Source organism: Bos taurus, chromosome 7 (assembly GCF_002263795.3).
Source record: "Bos taurus isolate L1 Dominette 01449 registration number 42190680 breed Hereford chromosome 7, ARS-UCD2.0, whole genome shotgun sequence".
Taxonomy (NCBI): Eukaryota; Metazoa; Chordata; class Mammalia; order Artiodactyla; family Bovidae; genus Bos; species Bos taurus.
The window spans coordinates 63,946,055-63,971,001 of NC_037334.1; the positions used below are offsets into that span (position 1 = coordinate 63,946,055).

The 24,947-nt window shown below is 38.3% G+C and overlaps 1 long non-coding RNA gene across 1 annotated transcript in view; it reads left to right on the forward strand.

Moving 5' to 3' along the window:
* Nucleotides 1-12,850, forward strand: part of LOC132345775 (uncharacterized) — a 242,927-nt gene extending 230,077 nt beyond the window's left edge. The window contains exon 3 of the long non-coding RNA XR_009495323.1: nt 9,607-12,850. This is a non-coding gene — a long non-coding RNA (uncharacterized lncRNA). The remainder of the gene's footprint in view (nt 1-9,606) is intronic.
* Nucleotides 12,851-24,947: the final 12,097 nt, after the last annotated feature.

Below are 24,947 nucleotides of genomic sequence, written 5' to 3' on the forward strand. Positions count from 1 at the left end.
ATTGAAAGATAAAGAGTTTCCCAGACAAGCAAAAAGAGTTCATCACCACTTTTAGGCCTTACAGGAAATGGAAAAGGTCTTCTTGAAGCAAAAAGGAAAAGGCTATAAGAGGCTGTAAGAAAATATATGAAAGACAGTTATCTCACTGGTAAAGGTAAATATATAGTAAAGGCAGTTAAGCTATTGTAAGGGTTAAACACAAAAAATTGTAAAATCAAATATAACTCCAGTAAACACTTAAAGGATAGCTGTAAAGATGTAAAATATAATGCTAAAACATAAAACACGGTAAAGATGTAGTGCTTTTAGAATGTGTTTGACCTTATTTAAAGCAAGCAGATAGTAACCGATTGATATATATATAAACCTTTTTGTCACTACCATTCAAAAACCTACACTAGATGCACACAGACACACACACAACAAACACAGAGAGGAACCCAAATACAAATCTAAAGAAAATCATCAATCCATAGGGAAGAGGCTGAAAGAACAGAGAAGAACCACACACACACACACAAAAAAAAACAGTGGGAAAATAAGTAACAAAATAGCAAAATCACATAACTATGAACAATCACTTTAAATGTCAGTGGAATAAATGCTCCAATCAAAAAGTAGAGGGTGCATGAATGGATAAAAAGTAACACCCAGTTGTATATTGTCTGTAAAGGCTCACTTTACAGCTAAAGACACACAGAATGAAAATGAAGAGATGTAAAAAGATATTCCACGTAAATGGAAATAAAAAGAAACCTGAAGTACGAATACTTATGTCAGACAAAACAGACTTTAAAACAAAGCCTATAACAAAAGACAAAGAAGATTTTATATAATGATAAAGGAGATCTCTTCAAGAAAATTAGAGATACCAAGGGAACATTTCATGCAAATATGGGCTCAATAAAGGATACAAATGGTATGGACCTAACAGAAGCAGAAGATATTAAGAAGAGGTGGCAGGAATACACAGAAGAACTGTACAAAAAAGATCTTCACAACCAAGATAATCACAATGGTATGATCACTCACCTAGAGCCAGACATCCTGGAATGTGAAGTCAAGTGGACCTTAGAAAGCATCACTATGAATAAAGCTAGTGGAGGTGATGGAATTCCAGTTGAGCTATTTCAAATCCTGAAAGATGATGCTGTGAAAGTGCTGCACTCAATATGCCAGCAAATTTGGAAAACTCAGCAGTGGCCACAGGACTGGAAAAGGTCAGTTTTCATTCCAATCCCACAGAAAGGCAATGCCAAAGAATGCTCAAACTACCGCACAATTGCACGCATCTCACACGCTAGTAAAGTAATGCTCAAAATTCTCCAAGCCAGGCTTCAGCAATATGTGAACCATGAACTTCCAGATGTTCAAGCTGGTTTTAGAAAAGGAAGAGGAACCAGAGATCAAATTGCCAACATCTTCTAGATCATGGAAAAAGCAAGAGAGTTCCAGAAAAGCATCTATTTCTGCTTTATTGACTATGCCAAAGCCTTTGACTGTGTGGATCACAAGAAACTGTGGAAAATTCTGAAAGAGATGGGAATACCAGACCACCTGTCCTGCCTCTTGAGAAAACTATATGCAGGTCAGGAAGCAACAGTTAGAACTGGACATGGAACAACAGACTAGTTCCAAATAGGAAAAGGAGTATGTCAAGGCTGTATATTGTCACCCTGCTTATTTAATTTATATGCAGAGTACATCATGAGAAACGCTGGGCTGGAGGAAGCACAAGCTGCAATCAAGATTGCCGGGAGAAATATCAATAACCTCAGATATGAAGATGACACCACCCTTATGGCAGAAAGTGAAGAGGAACTCAAAAGACTCTTGATGAAAGTGAAAGTGGACAGTGAAAAAGTTGGCTTAAAGCTCAATATTCAGAAAACAAAGATCATGGCATCTGGTCCCATCACTTCATGGCAAATAGATGGGGAAACAGTGGAAACAGTGTCAGACTTTATTTTTTTGGGCTCCAAAATCACTGCAGATGGTGACTGCAGCCATGAAATTAAAAGACGCTGACTCCTTGGAAGGAAAGTTATGACCAACCTAGATAGCATATTCAAAAGCAGAGACATTACTTTGCCAACAAACATCCATCCAGTCAAGGCTATGGTTTTTCCAGTAGTCATGTATGGATGTGAGAGTTGGACTGTGAAGAAGGCTGAGTGCTGAAGAATTGATGCTTTTGAACTGTGGTGTTGGAGAAGACTCTTGAGAGTCCCTTGGACTGCAAGGAGATCCAACCAGTCCATTCTGAAGGAGATCAGCCCTGGGTGTTCTTTGGAAGGAATGATGCTAAAGTTGAAACTCTAGTACTTTGGCCACCTCATGCGAAGAGTTGACTCCTTGGAGAAGACTCTGATGCTGGGAGGGCTTGGGGGCAGGAGGAGAAGGGGACAACAGAGGATGAGATGGCTGGATGGCATCCCTGACTCGATGGACGTGAGTCTGAGTGAACTCCTGGCATTGGTGATGGACAGGGAGGCCTGGTGTGCTGCGATTCATGGGGTCGCAAAGAGTCAGACATGACTGAGCGACTGAACTGAAATGAAAGGAGTTGGTCCACGAAGACGGTATTACTTTCGTGAACCTATACGCCTGATATAAGAGCCTAAATGTAAAGCAAATGTGAACTTACATAATGGGAGAAATTGACAGTAACACATTAGTAGTACAGGACTTTTACATCAATGGATAGATCATCCAGACAGAAAATCAATAAGGAAACAGTGGCCTTCAAAAACATATGCAACCCGATAGACTTAATAGATATATATACAATACACCCCAAATCAGTAGAACATACATTCTTTTCAAGTGCACATAGAATTTTCTCCAGGATAGAGCACATGCTAGGCCAGAAATCAAGTCTTAATAAATTTAAGAAGATTGAAATTATATTAAACATCTTTGTTGACCATAATGATATGAAACTAGAAAGCAATTACAGGAAGAAAAATAGGGAAGGAACCCAAAGCATGTGGAGACTAAAACAACATGCCAGTAAAAAAAAAATGGGTCACTGAAAAAATAAAGAGGAAATCAGATACCCTGAGACAAATGAAAATAGAAACAAAATTTCCCCAAATCCATAGAACTCAGCAAAGTAGTTCTAAGACATAAGTTTATAGTGACAAAGGGCTACCTCAAGAAACAAGACAAATCTCAATAACCCACCTTTCCATTTAAAGGAATTAAGAGAAAAAGGAGACCAAACAAAGCCCAAAGTCAACAGAAGGAAGGAAATAATAAAAATTATAGAGGAAATAAAATATAAGATGCCATTTTTCCCCTCCCAAAAGAAAAAAAAAAGGTAAAAGGTCAATAGAAATAACAGCTGGTCTTGGAAAAGATAAACAAAATTGACAGATCTTTAGCTAGACTCATTAAGCGAAAAAGAGAGAAGTCTCAAACAAAAATATAAATTAAACAGTTAAAGTTATATCCAATATAACAAATATATTAGCAATCATAACAGAGAACTATGAGCAGTTACACACCAACACGTTGGACAGCCCAGAAGAAATAGATAAATCCTAGAAACATAGTTTTCTAAGACTGAATCATAAAGAAATAGAAAATGTCAATAGACTAATTAGTAGTATTTAAATTGAATCAGTAATAAAAAAAAATCACAACAAATGAAAGTTCAGGATCAGATGGCTTCACAATGGAATTCTAGCAAACATTTAAAGAGTCAATACCTATCCTTCATGAACCATTCCAAGAAATTGAAGAGGAGGAAATAAGTCCAAACTCATTCTACAAACCCAGCATTATTATCCTAATATCAAAACCAGACCAACACACTACAAAGAAAATAATAGGTCAATATGCCAACAGTTTTGCCAAAAGAACACCCTCTTCCAACAACACTAGAGATGACTCTATACATGGACATTATCAGCTGGTCAATAACACAATCAGATTGATTATATTCTTTGTAGCCAAAGATGAAACTCTATATAGTCAGCAAATAAGACTGAGAGCTGACTGTGGCTCAGATTATAAATTGCTGCTGCTGCTGCTGCTGCTGCTAAGTCACTTCAGTTGTGTCCGACTCTGTGTGACCCCATAGATGGCAGCCCACCAGGCTCCCCTGTCCCTGGGATTCTCCAGGCAAGAACACTGGAGTGGGTTGCCATTGCCTTCTCTGATTATAAACTACTTATTTCAAAATTGACTTGTACGTGAAGAAAGTATTGAAAACCACTAGGCCATTCAGGTATGGCCTAAATTAAATCCCTTGTGATTATACAGTGGAAGTGACAAATAGATTCAAGGGATTAGATATGATAGACAGAGTGCCTGAAGAACTATGGACAGAGGTTCATAAAATTGTACAGGAGGCAGTGATCAAGAACATCCCCAAGAAAAAGAAATGCAAAAAGGCAAAATGGTTCTCTGATGAGGCCTTACAAATAGTTGAGAAAAGAAGACAAGCAAAAGGCAAAGAAGAAAAGGAAAAATATACCCATTTGAATTCAGAGTTCCAAAGAATAGCCAGGAGATACAAGAAAACCTTTTAAAAGAACAATGCAAAAAAATAGAGGAAAACAAAAGAATAGGAAAGCCTAGAGATCTCTTCAAGAAAATTATAGATACCAAGGGAATATTTCATGCAAAGATTGGCACAATAAAGGACAGAATGGTATGGACCTAACAGAAGCAAACGATATTAAGAAGAGGTGGCAAGAATACACAGAAGAACTGTACACAAATGATCATCATGACCAGATAACCATGATGGTGTGATCACTCAGACTTCCTGGAGTGCAAAGTCAAGTGAACCTTAGGAAGCATCACTATGAACAGAACTAGTGGAGGTGATGGAATTCCAGTTGAGCTATTTCAACTCCTAAAAGATGATGCTGTGAAAGTGCCACACTCAATATGCCAGCAAACTTGGAAAACTCAGCAGTGGCCACAGGACTGGAAAAGGTGTTTTCATTCCAATCCCAAAGAAAGGCAATGCCAAAGAATGTTCAAACTGCCACACCATTGCACTCATTTCATACACTAGCAAGGTCATGCTCAAAATCCTTCAAGCTAGGTTTCAATAGTATGTCAACCAAGAACTTTCAGATGTACAAGCTGGATTTAGAAGAGGCAGAGGAACCAGCGATCAAATTTCCAACATCCATGGGATCATAGAACAAGCAAGAGAATTCTAGAAAAACATCTGCTTTACTGACTATGCTAAAGCCTTTGACTGTGTGGATCACAAGAGAATGTGGAAAATTCTGTAAGAAATGGGCATACCAGACCACCTTACTTACCTCCTGAGAAATTTTGTATGCAGGTCAAGAAGCAACAGTTAGAACTGGACATGAAACAACAGACTGGTTCCAAATGGGGAAAGGAGTAAGTCAAGGCTGTATATTGTTACCCTGCTTATTTGACTTATATGCAGAGTGCATCATGTGAAATGCCAGGCTGCATGAAGCACAAGCTGAAGTCAAGATGCTGAGAGAAATATCAATAACCTCAGATATGCAAATGACAGTACCCTAATGGCAGACATTGAAGAGGAACTAGAGTCTCTTGATGAAGGTAAAACAGAAGAGTGAAAGAGCTAGCATGAAACTCAACATTCAAAAAGTCAAGATCATGGTATCCAGTCCCATTACTTCATGAGAAACAGATGGGATAACAATGGAAACAGTGACAGACTTTATGTTCTTCATTTTCACCATCTGAAGATGGTGACTGCAGCCATGAAATTAAAAGACGCTTGCTCTTTGGAAGAAAAGCTATGACCAACCTAGACAGCATATTAAAAACCAAGACATTATTTTGCTGACAAAGGCCTCTATAGTCAAAGCTATGATTTTTCCATTAGTCATGTATGGATGTGAGAGTTGGACCATAAAAAAGGCTGAGCCCCAATTGATGCCTTTGAATGGTAATGCTGGAGAAGACACTTAAGAGTCCTTTGGACAGCAGGGAGATCAAACCAGTCAATCCTAAAAGAAATCAACCCTGAATATTCATTGGAAGACTGATGGTGAAGCTGGAGCTCCATTACTTTGGCCACCTGATGCAAAGATCCAACTCATTGGAAAAGACCCTGATGCTGGGAAAGATTGAAGGCAGGAGGAGAAGGAGACGACAGAGGATGAGATGGTTGCATGGCATCACTGACTCAATGGACATGAGTTTAGCAAATTCTGGGAGTTGGTGAAGGACAGAGAAGCTTGGTGTCCTTCAGGCCATGGAGTCACAAAAGTTGGAGATAACTGAGGGGACTGAACAACAATAATCCTGGATGAACACAGACAAAAAAATCCTCAGCAAAATATTAGCAAACAGAATTCCACAATGCATAAATAGGATCCTATACCACGATCAAGTGGGATTTATTCCAGGTCCACAAGGATGTTTAAACATATGCAAAATCAATCAATGCAGTACACTACATTAACAAAAGGAAAGATAAAAACACATAATTTCCTCAATGTATGAGGAAAAGCATTTGACAAAATTCAACATCCATCCATGCTAAAAATTCTCACCAAAGTGCATATAGAGGGAACATATCTCAATATATTAAATCCTTTTAAAACAAACCCACAGCTAACATCATACTCAATGGTGAAAGGCTTTCCAGCCTTTCCTCTAAATTCAGCAATAAAACAAAGATGACCATTACCATCACTTCTATTTAACATAATATTATAAGTCCTAGTCACAGCAACTAGGGAAGTAAAAGAAATAAAACACAAATTGGAAGGGAAGAAGTAAAATTGTCACTCTTTGCAGATGACATGATGCTATAATATATTTAGAAAACCCTAAGTTCTCCACCAAAAAAATTTTAGAATAAATAAACTCAGCTAAGTTTCAGGATACAATATATATAAATCTGTTACTTTTCTATACAGTAATAATGAAATATCAGAAAGAAAACAATTTCATTTATAATCAAATCAAAAGTATTTGATTATAAGCAAATAAAAAAGAGTATATGTAGGAATACTCAAAAACTGTAAGACACTGCTAAAATAAATTGAAGATGACACAAATAAATGGAAAGATATTCTGTTTTCATGGATTGGAAGAATTAATATTGTTAAAATATCCCGGGACATGAGGGAGAGAGGGGATACACACGCACACACACACACACACGTAATTACAACTAATTCACATAGTTTTACTGCAGAAACCAACACAAAATTGTAAAGCAATTTTCCACTGATTAAAAAATTTAAAAAGCTAAAAAACTATCCTTACTATCTATAGATTTAATGCAGTCCCTATTAAAATACTCATGACATTTTTAACAGAATTAGAACAAATAATATTAACATTTGTGTAGGACCACAAAAGACCCTGAATAGTCAAAGCAATCTTGAGAAAAAAGATCAGAGATAGAGGTATTACACTCCCTGACTTCAGACTATACTACAGAACTACAGTAATCATAACAGTATGAAATGGCACAAAGAGACACACACAGATCAATGGAACAGAACAGAACCCAGAAAGAATCCCACATTTGGCCAATTACTCTACTACAAAGGGAGCATGAATATACAATAGGGAAAAGACAGGGTCTTCAATAAGTGCTATTGGGAAATATGGTCAGCTACATGTAAAAGAGTGAAACTAGAACCTTTTCTCACTCCTCATACAAAAATAAACTCAAAGTGGATTAAAGACCTAAATGTAAGACTGGAAATTATAAAACTCTTAGAATAAAATAGATGCAATACACTCATTGACATTGGTCTTAACACAGCTGGGTGATCTGACCTTAGGAGAGTTCTTTAACCTGAGTTTCAACTTTCTTATTTTTAAATATAGAAAATAATAGTACCACATCATTATAATGAGGGTTAAATGAAATACTGCCAATAAAATTGTTAAAAGAGGACCAGGCACATATGGTAATTTTTTTGTTTTTTTACATTATCACTCTTTATAATTACTATAAAGTAATGACTTTTGAATTTAGAAAAAAAATTCAGGGGCAATGCCTATAGCATTATCCTATTTTTATAAAATTGTATGTGTACACATGCATATGTTTTTCTATGTTTTGATTGTAGATAAAAGTATAACATGATAAATACCAAACTATTAACACAGGTTAGGTGTCTCAGATGGTAAAGAAGTCGCCTACAATGTGGGAGACCAGGGTCCTATCCCTGGGTTGGGAATACCCCCTAGAGAAGGGCATGTCAACCCACTCCAGTATTCTTGCCTGGAGAATGCCAGAAGACAGAGGAGCCTGGTAGGCTACAATCCATGGGGTCACAAAGAGTAGGACATGATTGAGTGATTAGCAACACATCCAAGAAGAACTGCTTGGGGTTAGGGGAGAATGGTGGGTAATATCCCCTTTTCTTTCTTTTTTTTAATATAAATTTATTTATTTTAATTGGAGGCTAATTACAATATTGTATTGGTTTTGCCATACATCAACATGGCTCCACCACGGGTGTACACGTGTTCCTCTTTTCTTAATACATCAACATCTTGTTTGATTATTTACAATGAGCATGTACTTTTTTCCAATTAAAGAAAGTCTCCAAATTCAGTATCCACTTATTTTATATTTTATTTGCATTTTTAGAGTTATCAAATTCTGAAAATTAGAAGTGTTAATTGCCTACTCAAAAAGCTTTACCTACAGAAAGACATCTGAATACAGTAGTACATTTTTACAAAACCCTTTCTAAGCCAGCAATTCAATTTGCTCCTTTAATCTCTCCTATTACCATTGATTACTTTCAAATCATCACTCACACTGTTTTCCGCCTCATAATGCAGGACATTGAGTATTCCATGATGGAATATTCATGCCACATGATGTGCTGTTTCCTCTGCCCTTAAATGCCCTTCCCTAATTCTTGGTCTTGTGACTGTGTGATCCCACTTCTTTTTTATACACTATGAGAAAATGTGATTTTCTACCAGTAGGTTTCATCCTGCTGCTTCTATTCCCAGTTACCTTACCTCTTCTAAACTATGACCATACATGACACTGATTGGTTTGGGAGCTGTTTTACGTTAGATTCCAGGCCCTTCTAAGACTCTAGTGCTACTCACTTTGATTTCTCATTGAGCCTTGTTTCTCTCTGGAGTCTTGCAGATTAAGTCTGTATGACTGTTACTGATGATCAAGTCAGATTAATTACCGGGATAAGTCTGAGCTACTCCATGGCATCAAGGAAAGTGTAATCTAATTATTTTTATAAATGTGAATATTCTTTTGCTTATAAAATATCACCAAACCAGTTAACCTGTCAATGACAAGTATGGTTGTTGTAGAAAAATTTTTTTCTGGGCAATCAATGGGGAATTAGAGAGGGTAGAGGAGTATAAGTGGGGTGTGCTGTGATAGAAAATACACCATTACCATCTGATTTTCAATGTCCTTTTTAAAGAGCAATTTTCATTTTTTTATAAACAGAAAGATAATTTTTAAAAGCCTGTAGCCAAATATTAATTAAGTTCAATGTATTTTTTATTATGATTAGTCCTGTTTGGGTCCTGTTTAAGAATTCTTTGCTACCTGCTCACCTCAAGGTCATGAAGAATCTCCTATATATTATTTTCTCAAAACTTGATTGCTTTTTACTTTTCCAGACCCAGGGCCACAGGCCCACTGACCCTCTTGATGGGCAGAGGAACCACCTGGAGGAAGCTGGCTTGGAGAAAACTGAGGCTCAATGTCCTTTACAGCTGAGAATGAAAAATGTGCTGCCCTGTCAAGAAAGGATGCTGCAGCTGTCTAGCCATCAGCCAGTACTGTGGCCTGGCTGGTGAGCCCTGAGGGACTCCAGTATGGAGACCAATGGGTGGACTATTGCCAAGCCTTCAGCCACTGCAGACACTCCCAGTGGTGCATCCTGAGGGGATTCAGGATGGAAAAGAACAAGATACTGGCATTGGATAGCTAAGGTGCATAGCAAAGGAATGATTTCATTAAGCCCAGATTCTTGTTTTGTTTCTTCCGCTACAAGAAAAAAGCTAAATTCATTCATGTGAGATGCTTAGTTTTCTCTAATAGTAAGCTTTTGATGTTCTGACTACCTGCTTTTGTTGCAAAATTCTTATATATCCATCAGAACAGTACCTCAGAGCTATCTGAGAGGTTGTCTCCTGGGCTTGAGCCCTCAAAAAGTCTGCTGAATAAAACAATTCTCAACTTAAATAAATAAATAATAAGGAAAAAAAACTGTGAAAAACACAAATATGTGGAGGCTAAACAATACACTAGCAAACAACCAATGGATCACTGAAGAAAATCAAAAGGAAAAAAAAAAATACCTAGAGACAAATGAAAACCAAAGCACAATGATCCAAAACCTGTGGGACTCAACAGAAGCAGTTCTAACAGGGAAGTTTATAGTGATACAGTGTTATCTCAGGGAAAAGAAAAATCTCAAACAACCTAATCTTACACCAAAACAACTAGAGAAAAACAAACAAAACCCAAAGTTAGAAATCATAAAGATAAGAGCAGAAATAAGTGAAATATAGAGATGAAAAAAACATTGGAAAAGACCAATGAAACTAAAAACTCGTTCTTGGAAAAAATAAACAAAATTGATAAACTTTAAATCAGACTCATCAAGAAAAAGAGGGAGAAGGCTCAAATCAATAAAATTAGAAATGAAAAAGAAGTTACAACAGACACCACAGAAATGCAAAATATCATAAGAGACTACTACAAGTAACTCTATGCCCCAAAATATAGACAATCTAGAAGAAACAGACAAATTCTTAGAAATGTATAAACTTCTAAGACTGGACCCACAAGAAATAAAAAATATGAATAAGCCAATTATAAGTACTGAAATTGAAATGGTGATTTAAAAACTCCCAAAAGCAAAACTCCAAGACCAGATGGTTTCACAGGCAAATTCTATTAAATATTTAGAGAATACCTATCCTTCTGAAAATTTTCCAAAAAATTTCAAAGAAAGGAACACTCCCCAAAGTTATTCTGTGAGGCCTCCACCATCCTGATTCCAAAACTAGACAGCACAAAAAGAGAAAATTACAAGCCAGTATCACTGATGAATATAGACGCAAAAATTCTCAACAAAATACTAGCAATCCAAATCCAACAATATTTTTAAATGATCATACACCATGATCAAGTGGGATTTATCCCAGGGATACAAGGATTTTTTTTAATATCTGCAAATCAATCAGTGTGATACACCACATCAATAAATTGAAGAATAAAAACCATATGACATCTCAATAGATGCATAAAAATTTTTAACAAAAATCAGCATCCATTAACTCTCCAGAAAGTTGGCATACACGGAAGCTAACTCAACATGCTACTGCTGCTAAGTCGCTTCAGTCGTGTCTGATCCTGTGAGACCCCATACATGGCAGCCCACCAGGCTCCCCCGTCCCTGGGATTCTCCAGGCAAGAACACTGGAGTGGGTTGCCATTTCCTTCTCCAATGCATGAAAGTGAAAAGTGAAAGTGAAGTCATTCAGTCGTGTCCGATTCTTAGCGACCCCATGGACTGCACCCTACCAGGCTCCTCCGTCCATGGGATTTTCCCAGGCAAGAGTACTGGAGTGGGTTGCCATTGCCTTCTCCCTATGTCAACATAATAAGGGCCATATATGACAAACCTACTGCTAACATAATACTTAACAGTGTAAAGCTGAAAGCATTTCCTCTAAGATCAAAAATCCTCTAAGACAAGGATGTCCACTCTCTCCACTTTTATTCAACATAGTTTTTGGAAGGCCTACCCATGGCAATTAGAAAAGAAAAATAAGGAAAAGGAATCCAGATCGGAAAACAAGTAAAATTGTTCCTGTTTGCAAATGACATGATATTATACATAGAACATCCTAAAGATGCTATGAAAAAACACTAGAGCTCATCAATGAGTTTGATAAAGTTGCAGGATACAAAATCAATACACGGAAAATGAACATTTCTATACATTAACAACAAAAGATCAGAAAGATAAATTAAACAATTTCATTTACCATTACATCAAAAAGAATAAAACACCTAGGAATAAACCTACCTAAAGAGCCAAAAGACCTGTATTCCAAAAACTAAAAAATATTGATGAAAGAAATGAAGGTGGAAGAAACAGATGGAAAGATATACCATGTTCTTGGATCAGAAGAATCAATATAGTCAAAATGAATATACTACCCAAGGCAATCTACAGGTTCATTGGAATCCCTATCAGATTACTAATTGCATTTTTCTTTCATAGAACAATTTTTTTCACTAGAACAATTTTTTTTTTTTAATGGAGAAAAGATAGTCTTTAATAAATGGTCCTGGGAAAACTTGATATCTGCATGTAAAAAAATGAAATTAAAATATTATTTAACCGCATACACAAAAGTGAACTCAAAATGGATTAGAGACCTGAATATAAAACTGGATACTGTAAAACTCTGTGGAAAACAAGCTCAACTCTCTTCAACATAATTCACAGCAATATCTTTTTTGCTCTGTGTTTTTGAGTACTGGAAACAAACAAAAAATACAAATGAGACCCAATTAAACTCATAAACTTTTTGCAAAGCAAAGAAACCCAGAAACAAAACAAAAATACAACCCCAGAATGGGAGAAAATATTTGAAAATGATGTGACTGACAACTGATTAATCTCCAAAATTTACACACAGTTCTTCAGGCTGAATATCAAACACACAAAAAAACAAACAAAATTTAAAAAATGAGAAGAGTTAAGTAGACATTTCTCCAAAGAAGACATACAAGTGACCAAGAAAAGATGCTCAACACTGCAATTATTAGAGAAATGCCAATCAAAACTACAATGAGATATCACCTCACAGCAGTCAGAATGGCCATCATCAAAAAGTCTACAGACAGTAAATGCTGGAGAGGGTGTGGAGAAAAGGGTATCCCCTACGATTGGTGGAAATGTAAATTGGTGCAGCCACTATGGAAAACAGTATGGAGATTCCTTTAAAAACTAAAAATAGAACTATAATATGATCCAGGAATCCCACTCCTGGGCATATAATCAGAGAGAGAAACATAGTTCTAAAGAACACATGCATCCCAGTGTTCATTGCAGTGGTATTTATAATAGCTAGCACACGGAAGCGAACTAAGTGTCCATCAACAGATAAATTAATAAAAAAGTCGTATACATACACAATGGAATATTACTCAGCCACAAACAAGAATGAAGTAATGCCATTTGCAGCTACATGAATGGATGTAGAGATTATCACACCCAGTGAAGAAAGACAGAAAAAAGGCAGATATCACATAATATCATTTATATGTGGAATCTAAACAAAATGATACAATTGAACTTATTTACAAAAGAGAAACAGACTCACAGACTTAGAAAATGAATTTACAGTTCCCAGGTTGAAAGTGTTCAGGGGAGAGATAGATTGGGAGTTTGGGACTGACTTACACACACTGGTATATTTAAAATAACCAACAAGACCTAGTGTATTGCACAGAGAACTGTGCTCAATACTGTTTAATAGCCTAAATGGGAAAAGAATAGATACATGTGTATGTGTAACTGAATCCCTTTGTTGTAACACATCTGTGTTAATCAACTACAATATAAAATGATTTAAAAAGTAACTGAATCATTTTTTTGTAACACATCTTTGTTAATCAACTACAATATAAAGTGATTTTTAAAAAAATTACAAAAAGTTGTCAACCATAGTTAAAGAGTGAGTGAGTGAGTGAAGTCACTCAGTTGTGTCCGACTCTTTGCGACCCCGTAGACTGTAGCCCACCAGGCTCCTCCGTCCATGGGATTCTCCAGCTGGAGTGGGTTGCCATTTCCTTCTCCATAGTTAAAAAAGATCTAGGTAAATGGAGAGACATACCAAATTTATGGGTTGGAAAACTAGATATTTCCAAGATGGCTATTCTATACAAATTGGTTTAAAGGCTCAATGTGATTCCTCTGTTAAAGTCGTAAGAGGCTTTCCCCCCCTGTGTCTTGAAATTCATTCAGTAAACTTTTACCATTATAGTAAGGGTACAGCTTTGAAAATTCCTTTTTTCCTACTTTTGAAAGTTTATGATAATTTCTCTTCTAGGATGCCTCACTGTCCATATTTACTCATTCAATTTTTCCAGCTCCTACCCTCATTCTGTCCCTTTTAAAGTACCATATGGAAAAAAATAACATATGTCTGATTTATAATAATAACTCAGTGGTCTGGAGGCTGTCCCCACTGATGGTCTGTGAGGATAACCCTATGCAACTAGAAAGGATGAAACTGTGCGAGTAAAACTGTGTACGATAGTGAATGCTTTCCCAGCATCTGCATCTTCTTTGGCTTCATCTATTAAGGTTCTGATGAGCCTTTTTTCACATCTGTGATCTGTGCTTCTTTCCTCAGCTGCCACCCTGGTAGAGCGAGTAAGAAAAGACAATGGACTCATCCAGCAATTCATGGTATATCAGCTCATTTATAAGGTTTCTAATAATAACTGTTCATACCTTAGCCTGATGGCAATTGCAACGTCCTCCCAGAAGTTACCCCTGATATTGCCTCTTGGAATTCTGTTTTTTAGCTTCTCTGTGTGCTAATGATACTACATCTGAACTTCTCTTACACAGGTATTTAAAACTATAGAAAAGAGTTATATTCTCTTCAATACAGGCTTAGTCTTTTAAATACAGGCATTTATAGCTACAAGAAAGAGCAGAATGTAATTTGTAGGCTTGCTCCTTCGAAGAAAAGCTATGACAAATCTAGACAGCATATTAAAAAGCAGAGACATTACTTTGCCAATAAAGGTCCGTATAATCAAAGCTATGGTTCTTGATGAAAGTGAAAGTGGAAAGTGGAAAAGATGGCTTAAAGCTCAACATTCAGAAAACGAAGATCATGGCATCCAGTCCCATCACTTCATGGGGAATAGATGGGAAAACAGTGGAAACGGTGTCAGACTTTATTTTTGGGGGCTCCAAAATCACTGCAGATGGTGACTGCAGCCATGAAATTAAAAGACGCTTACTCCGTGGAAGGGAAGTTATGACCAACCTAGATAGCATGTTCAAAAGCAGAGACATTACTTTGCCAACAAAGGTCCATCTAGTCAAGGCTATGGTTTTTCCTGTGGTCATGTATGGATGTGAGAGTTGGACTGTGAAGAAGGCTGAGCGCCGAAGAATTGATGCTTTTGAACTGTGGTGTTGGAGAAGACTTTTGAGAGTCCCTTGGACTGCAAGGAGATCCAACCAGTCCATCCTGAAGGAGATCAGCCCTGGGATTTCTTTGGAAGGAATGATGCTAAAGCTGAAACTCCAGTATTTTGGCCACCTCATGCGAAGAGTTGACTCATTGGAAAAGACTCTGATGCTGGGAGGGATTGGGGGCAGGAGGAGAAGGGGACAACAGAGGATGAGATGGCTGGATGGCATCACTGACTCGATGGACGTGAGTCTGACTGAACTCCGGGAGTTGGTGATGGACAGGGAGGCCTGGCGTGCTGCAATTCACGGGGTTGCAAAGAGTCGGACATGACTGAGCGACTGAACTGAACTGATGGTTCTACAGTAGTCATTTACAGATGTGGGAGCTGGACAATGAGAAAAGCTGAGCACCGAAGAATTGATGCCTTCAAACTGTGGTCCTAGAGAAAACTCTTGAGGGTCCCTTGTACAGACAGGAGATCAAAGCAGTCAATCCTAAAGAAATCAATCCTGAATATTCATTGGAAGGACTGATACTGAAGCTGAAGCTCTAATACTTTGGCCACCCTATGTGAAGAGCCAAAGCTTAGAAAAGACCCTGATGCTGGAAAGATTGAAGGCAGGAGAAGGGGACGACAGAGCATGAGATAGTTGGATGGCATCACCAACTCAATAACATGAGTTTGAGCAAACTCTGCGAGATGGTGAAGGACAGGGAAGCCTGGCGTGCTGCATTCCATGGGGTCACAAAGAGTCAGACATGACTGAGCAACTGAACAACAAAATTATGTCTGTAAGTTCCTTGAGGACAAGATTGATGTCTAAATGAGAGCTCTGTCCACATGTTGGTTAGTATGTCACTTTGTACATTCTAGATAATAAGGAAATTTGTTAATGGATGGATATATGAGTCAGAGGAGAGGAAGAAAGGGCATAAATCAGTTCACAGCAACTGATGCTGCCATAAAAGAATAAGGGATGTACTGATACTGGGCAGGGAGTCTAGGGAAAGAAAGGTCTTTATTTTTTTGGCCACACACAATGTAGGATCTTAGTTTTCCCCCAGGGATCGAACCCATGCTCCCTGCATTGGAAGCACAATGTCTTAACCACTGGACCACCAGGGAAGCCCCAAAGATGTTTTTAGTACTACAGCCAAAAGGTAGGCCCAAATCTTGGGTAGAGATTGTGGTGCAGATGACTTTACTGAAGTCACATGTTAACCATGGGCAGGAACAGGACCAGTGCCTAGTCTTCTGACTCCCTAGGCAGTGTTCTTTTCACTCTGCCATGGTGCTGCTATGATTGAGCAGGACACACAGCAGCTACTACTGACAAAGAAGAACTATCAAAGATCACCATCCGCATCAATATCAAAACATTTTCCTTTCTTTTACAGAAAACCTTGTGCACAGCCCCAGTGCATTGAACCAATGAATGCTCAGTGACTGTGATTACCACAGGGGCCAGGGGTTGGTTGGAGTCAAAGGCTTCCCACACTATTTGACTTTCTTCTTTTCTGACCAATCGACAGTGTTTCCTCAATACCTCAGTAGAACTCTCAACCTCTAAATTACATGATTTTAAAAGAGGGATGTATCAGAACAGAATGGGCACAGCTACTTCCAGTGTTATATAGATGGATTTGTTGTCAAATGAGCGGTCTTGCCATTCCAGCCCAGATAAAACAACACCTCTGAAGGAGACTTTTATTCTTAAAACCCAGAAAGTGTAGAAACAGAAAACGTAGGCTTTGAAGGTCGTCTCTCCTGTGCTATAAATTTGAACCTGACAGCAGTCACTGACTTGAAAATATCCAGGGGGCTCAGGCCACGCTTAGGAAATTTATTTCGACACATAGACTAATATGGAGGGAAACCTGCTATCACTCTGGAGCAGTTGATCTGCAAATCAGTCAACCGACAAAGCAATTTACACGTGTCAACCCCTTTCCTTCTTTTTGGAGACGGTAATGGGCTCTCCACTCACTAAGGTGGCAAGAAGCGCCGGGCTTTGGAATGAATTCGATTACCTGCTGAAATGTATATTGCATTTTGAATCCCCTTACTGTGTAGCGAGGATTTAAATTCCATTCTCTTTATCTTACTAATTGGGTAGGTGGCTGACCATTCTTCCAAAATGAGTCCCTTTTCAGAGATTAGTGTCACAGAGCCCAGGAAACTATAAAAGCAGTCAGCAGGCCACCACGAGGCCTCTGCTTCCCTGAGTTTTTTATTGATTGCTCCCTCCTCTGCTTCACGTGACCACCCCCACCTGCTCCTGACTCCAGGCTGACACCATCTCACCACTGGCCCATAAACTGCTCAAGAGAGGTACTCCGAAAAATTGCATTTGGAGCTGCTCAGTCTCACGAGTCAGAAAATCTGATTAGATTTCCATGCCTTCCAAATACAATCCTGCATGCAGCCGGCCAAGCAAATCACGGGGCCCTTTTAATCACTCATTTCACGGAGAAGTTTCTGGGGCCCTGGGCAGTGGCATCCTTCCAGAAAGAAGGCATAGGAAACGTTCATGAGAAGCAGCCAAGGCTGTGTGGGCCCCAGCTTGGTTGGATGTATGGCTGAGAACAAAACAAGTTCAATTTTAGAGTACTTCACACTTTACTTCACACATTCGTGTGTCTTATTTCATCTGAGGTCCTAAAAAAAGTCTATGAGGTAAAACCAAAAGGAGATCTTCTAATACCCACTTTCTAGTTTTTCAAAATTGTGTTCACACAGATAGTTATTCGTCCAATCCCACGCAGTAATGGACAAGGCCGAGATTCAAAGTGGGATTCTGTGACTCCAAACCCTGTGTTCTTTGCATTTCCCTGCACGATGCTCACACCTACTACCTTCACCAAAGGCAGAAGCTAACACTCAGTGAAATACTCTCTCTCAGGTGCTGTGCGCAACCTGTTCCTACATTATCATTACAGACACTCTGTGAGATGGGTACCCACTTGTCCCTTTCAGCACAGTGAGGCTTAGAAAGAGTGTAGCTCCTCTATTTCCCTGTCTTCAGGCTATTGCAATTTTAAAACATGATGCTAACCTGTCCTTCTCTATTCAAATAAAACTGCCTTACCCTCAGGAAAATTAGTTTGATCCACACACGTGGTGTTTTGTTTCTGTCCCTAAATATTACATAACTATGGTAGGGTCTCACCTACACAGTCTCAGCAATCTCTAAAGAGGTAGCTTCTTAAAACATTAGAGATATGGTAAGGGGTAACCATGGAAATATGGTTATAATTCCACTTCAGTTAACTGTCAATAAATGTTAGTAAGAATATAGGATTCTTTCTATATTAAAGAAGAATACCGTTTTTATTATCTTATCCCTTCCTCCACACCCACCGCCCACCCCCATCCCCACAGTTAGTCTATGTAATAATGTTACCAACTTCAAAGGGCAGCTGGAATCTTAGGAGGAAAGAACACAGGATGATTGTGTTTGTGTGTCCCTTTGCTTTGGGTGCTGTGCAGTGGAATCCTATTGTGTCTACTGGTTGAGAGGTCCTTTTGGTCTGGCAAGCTGGAGTGCAAGGTAAGAGAAGGCTAAGTAGGAAGAGAAGAGAAGCAGTTTGGGATGGAGATAAAGGGAAAGATGAATGCTCACAGTTCCTGGAACTGTCTCGGTTGGTATTTTGGGGGGAGGGGGCAGGGTGGGATGCTGGAAGAAGGAACACGTGACAGTTGTGGTGGCAAACTTGAGTCGGCCGTGCAAACTGGCACTATCAGTCCAGTTATATTTCTTTTCATTCTGGAAAGCAGAGCAAGAAGAAAGTTGAGGAAATTACATTATTTATAACTTTTTTTTTGTAATGAGACATTTCTCATTTTTTGTAATGAGATGTCTGGGGAGGAGGCTTCTCTACCTGCGGATGCCCTTTCTTTCCCTTCATCATCACCGTTCCAAGTCTCCAGCCTCCTTCAAGGTCCCCTAAGATCAAGGAAGCCTTCCCTAATTCTTCTATCTGTTCAGAAAAACATCAATAGCAGTTTGTGTCAGAACTCAACAAACAAATATTGGTTATACACACTTCCATTATTCTGTATTTAGTCTTATAGTCTTAAATAAATCTGAAAATCCTTGAGGACAATGATCACATTGTCATACTCTTCCTATTGTATCTTAAGCCATCTGTAACTTACTGGGGCCTGGATGCACAGTAAGTGATAATGAACCTTAATAAATGCTTGTTAGCTGTGATATACATGTAAAACTTCATCCCCTAACTACACATCTCTCATATATCCAAGCATTCAGCCTATGCACATAACTTCAAATTTGGACTAATGGTAACTATTGATGAGGGAAGAGAAGTTGCACAATCACAGTTAACATAATGTTTAACCTTCAATTCCTAGAGCTGTTTTCAGAAATTCTAAACTGAAGACTTCTGAATCTGCTCACCTTTCAGTGATACCAATGGATCACATTTTGTTTTCTGTACTTATCAGAGAGCCTGCCAGAGCAAATATTCTTCCCTTATCCAAATAGCTCCAATTAAAGCATAAAACCTTAGTTAAAAAAAGTAGAAAACAAGCTCAAACTACATATCTTTGGGTGTAAAATCAACCACAAACAATATATTGTGGATTAATTTGCATCTACTGCTGGAGAAGGGTTCTTGCTAGATTTAACCAATATTTTAAATTTCTCAATTTCAGGAACCACTTAGGGAAATAGGACAAGATAAAATATTGGCTTTTAAAAACAGCACAAGAGAACATACCAAGACTCAGTGTGTTCTTGCCATTTGGAACAAAGTCTCAGTGTCATAACATGGATTTTCTGTAAGAAAGAGCTTGGAGATGAGCTAGTCTAACCTCGTGTCACAGGTGAGATGATCTGAAGCAGAGTTAAATGTTAAATGACCCAAGCAGAGTCACACAACGTGGACAGGAGACTTGGTTCCAGCCTCAATTCCCCTCCAATGAGATATAAGAACTTTAGGAACACAAAGATGATAGGAATTAATATCAGGTGGAATAGTCTAAGAACATTTACATAATTCTTATATTCATTTACTGTGTTTCTTCAAGATCAGTGGAAGGACTGGGCTTTTTAATTTTAGAAATTCTACTGCCTGGAATATTAAAACCCTATAGTAAATGGTCTAGTGCTGAAAAACTATAAAAGGCCTCATCCCTGTTCATCAGATGTAAATGTAACGATTTGACTACAGCTATCATTAACTGGCTAATAACTATTTATGACCTCAGGATGCAGTCCCTACCCAGTTAATGGGCTATGTAGTAAAGCTGTGATTTTATCTCTGCCGTTCTGGCTCTTGGTCTCGGTTGCTTGCATTAAGGGGTGAGCAGGTTCTGCTGATTATCTATATAATATGAGATCATGTTGCAAGAGCCTTCAGAAAAACTCTCATCAAACAAAATTGGAGTCGTGCCTGAGAAGGAAGCCTTGCAGAATAATATGTTGATTGTCCCCAAATAGCCCTCATGAATAGCACTTATAAGGAAATTGATCATAGGTTTTCTCAGCTGCATTTTCAAGCAATTTGTGAATCCCTAAGCACTGGGATAATATGTCTGCTGACACTTCTCAAACAAGATTTCTCCAGGATTCTTCCACATAGCCTTAGAGATGACACCCACCTCTTGTAGGAACAGATTTGTGGAACATGCTGAGGCTCATGAGGCTACTTCTCAGTGGTTGGCCAGATGGGCTCAAAGGAAGAAAAGGGTTAGCAATGCCTACATCTGGTACCCTGACTGTGCTTCAAGCCAACCTGCGCTTCCTTCTCACTCTCTGTTTTTACCCTTCAAGAAATTGTGTTCATTTCAAGAGTGTATTTCTTTATCCTGCTATACACAATGTGTTAGGACAAGAGAAGATATCAGGAAAGAAGTCTAAAATATGTTCCCTGTTCCCTCTGGTCTTGCAGTTTAGTTTACAAGAGGGAATATACACAGAAGCAATTTTTTAGAATCTGACTGCTTTTCATTTATCACTCTTGATGAAATGACCATTACCTTTTCTCCATATTATTTCAGTGTCAGTAACCCTAACCAACATCCTTTTGTCTCTTTTTTGTTAAAACATCATTTCCATGCCATCATTTTCTCCCTACGTATTCCCCAGTGACTTCATGCTCACCTTATGCTGAGCCAAAGTCCACCACGGCCTGTAAGGCCATCTATGACAGCCCCATTCTCGGTCTGACGTTATATCCTACCTCCTGGCCTCTCCTTTCATTCTCACCCCACTCCACTGCCCCTTGGCTGTTCCTCAAGTGCGGTAATGATTCAAGCACTTACCCTGTTCTTCCCTGTGTCTGGACTGTTTTCTCCCTAGGCACACACATGGTGTTCCCTTTCACTTCATTTAGGTTTCTTATTAAATGTGGACTTATCAATGAGAATGCCCCTGACCCATCGATCTAGAATACACTCATCTCTTTTTCCCCTGATTTATTTCTTTTCTCAGCATTTAAGAACCACTAAAATGGTTGATTTATCTGCCCCCCTCCACCAAACTATGTAATCTTGATGAGAAAAGGATATCCATAAAACCTAGAATTGTGCCTGACGTATAGGAAATGTTAATACTTTGGCTGAACTGGAAAACCTAAATGGCTTAATTATTTTAGAAGATGAATGAATGAAATGCTAAGATGAGCTCCCCACTGCCTGGCAAATGAAGTCCCGTCTCTCTATCCTGGACTCCAAAGTCACTCTGTTAGGAATACTTTCATATTCAACTAACAACATACATGATCAGCAGTGGTTTAAGTAATAAAGACACTCAATTAGGTTTTACAGTAAGAAGCCTGGGGGTAAGCAGTCTTGACCTAATAGGTGCTAAAAGATGTATCAAAGACATAATCTCTATCTTCATCCTTACTCTTTTTACCATAATGGTTTGGAGCTGCATGGTCATGGGACGGTGGCTGTAGAACTGGGTAGCATGAATATACTCAAGACAGAGAAGATGGCAGTGGTAGTAATAAAAACATCTACCCTATTTCTCTGGATAGTAAGAGCTTTCCAGATATCTTGAGACTTCATTAAAACGTGCCATTTATTCATTTCTTAATGCAGGAGAGTTTTTTTTTCTCCCCAGTCTTTAAGGTGAAAGTGAGCAATAAAGTGGATTGTGAAAGGGTTTTGATGTAGCCAACCTCTACTGTCTATCACAGTAGACAGCGATGCCTTCCATTGTATGATCCCTGCCTGATTTCCCACTGCAGTACTGTTCAGTCCCTCTTCCAACCCAACTAGTTACTATTCCCCCAACAATTCTGCCCTCTAAGTTTCAAAAAACACAGACATTTTTAAGAACCATTTCAGATTTACAGAAAAAGAAAATAAGAAGGTAGCAAGGAGATCCAACCAGTCCATTCTGAAGGAGATCAGCCCTGGGATTTCTTTGGAAGGAATGATGCTAAAGCTGAAACTCCAGTACTTTGGCCACCTCACGCGAAGAGTTGACTCCTTGGAAAAGACTCTGATGCTGGGAGGGATTGGGGGCAGGAGGAGAAGGGGATGACAGAGGATGAGATGGCTGGATGGCATCACTGACTCACTGGACGTGAGTCTCAGTGAACTCCAGGAGTTGGTGATGGACAGGGAGGCCTGGCGTGCTGCAATTCGTGGGGTCGCAAAGAGTCGGACATGACTGAGCAACTGAACTGAACTGACAGGAAGTTATTATATATCCCACACACAATTTCTCCATTGTTAACATCTAACTTTAGTTGGTATATTTGTTATAACTATTAAACTGGTATTGATAAATTATTATCAATTAAATTCCATTCTTTATTCAGACTTCTGAAGAAAGCTTTTATGTAATGTCCCTTTTCTTTTGGGAAACACATGTAGGTGTTATGTTTCTTTAAGTTCTCTTGGCATGACGGTTTCTCAGAGTTTCCTTGCTTGTGATGTCTTTTGACAGTTTTGAAGAGTATTGGTCATGCTTTATAGAATGTTCTCTACTGTAATTTGACTGATATTTTTTCTCTATATTGTTAGATTGGAGTTACGAGGGGTTTTGGTGAACAAGACCAGGGATCAAGTGCCACTTGCATCATATCAAAACTGTACTATCAACATGAGGTGTTGTCAAGTTTCTCTATTATAAAATTACACCTTTTCACCCTTCACATACTGTGTTCTTTAGAAGGAAGTCATTATGCACAGCTGACACTTGAGTAAAGAGTTATTCTGCTCCTTGAAAGTGGATTATCTACATAAATTATTTGGAATTCTTCTGCATGGGTGATGTGTCCCTTTTCCCCAGTATATTTATTCACCTGTGTGTGTGTGTGTGTGTGTGTGTGTGTGTGTGTGTGTGTATCAGCATAGATACATTGATATTTACTTTATACTGTGGATTAAAATCTAATACCTTATTTTTTTTTGTCAAATTAATTCTGCTTTGTCCATTGGAAACTCTCTCAGTTAGCTTCTGTGTCCCTCTGACATACCCACAACAACATGGGTCTGTAGTTTTTAAGCACTTTCTTTTTGGCACTGAAAAGTGCTCCCAGCTTATCTCGTATATTTTCTGCCCTGGTCTATTTTACTGGAAAATGGTATTTGAAATCAAGATCTGGGTGTCGATGTACACTTACTGAGGTGTCATTGTTTCTAGGTCTTCTTAGGTGATAGAACAAGGAACTACATGTGTGTTTACTAACCTGTAAACACACAGACCACTGGTTCTGTATGAAATCGTATATGCCTTTACAACAGTCATTATGAGTTCAGATTTATGTCTCCAACTTTAATCCATCACCAGATGAATCATTCTAGCTTTCTCTCCTTATACATACTCCTACACCTACAGTGAGGGACCTGGCTCCCACCATCCGCCATCCAGTTACTTAGTCATTTGGTTCCAGTTTACACGTATAATATCATAATTGTTAACCTCTATCTCTATGAGATACAATTTTACCAACTAGAGAATAGTCATTGCATGTAGTTCCTTTTGTCTTTAGACTTTCTGACTCATCTGCTAGGTTACTTAGGTCAGCACCTTTTTGCACCACCCTCTTCAGTAAAGTTGTTTTCATAGATCCATAGTACAGTCAGATTCTCTTGTCAAAGTCTACAAACTTCTGGGATCACTCCACCTCCTAAATGATTTATCTATCAATACATTACACTTCATAATTTTTATGCTATAAACTTCATTGGATTTTGACAAATGCATAATATCATGCATCTACATGGTATCTATTATGGTATCATATAGAATATTTTTACTACCCTAAAAGAAAACCATGTGTTTCATCTATTCTGCCCTGTCCCATTCCCCTGACATCCTGGCAACCACTGATCTTTCATTATCTCTATAGTTTCACCTTTTCCAGAAAGTCATATAATTTGAATCATGTAGTATGTACCCTTTTCATATAGTTTCTTTACTTAGCAATATGCATTTAAGGTTCTTCCTTGTCTTTTTGTTAGCTTAATAGCTCATCTCTTTTTATCACTAAATAACACTCCATTGTATGGCTGTATCATGGTTTATCCATTCACCTATTAAAGGGCATCTTGGGTGCTTCCATTTATTACTAATGATTAATAAACTGCTTTAAACAAAATACCTAAGATTTTGACTATATTTATCTTTGGAAGAAACTGACAAAGTGTCTTTCCAAGTAGCTGGACCATTTTGGATTCATACCATCAATCAATGAGAGTTCCTATGGTTCCACATTCTTGTGAGCATTTGTTATTGACAATTTAAAGTCATTTTCATAGATGTGTTGAAGTGTGAAAGTCCCTCAGTCAT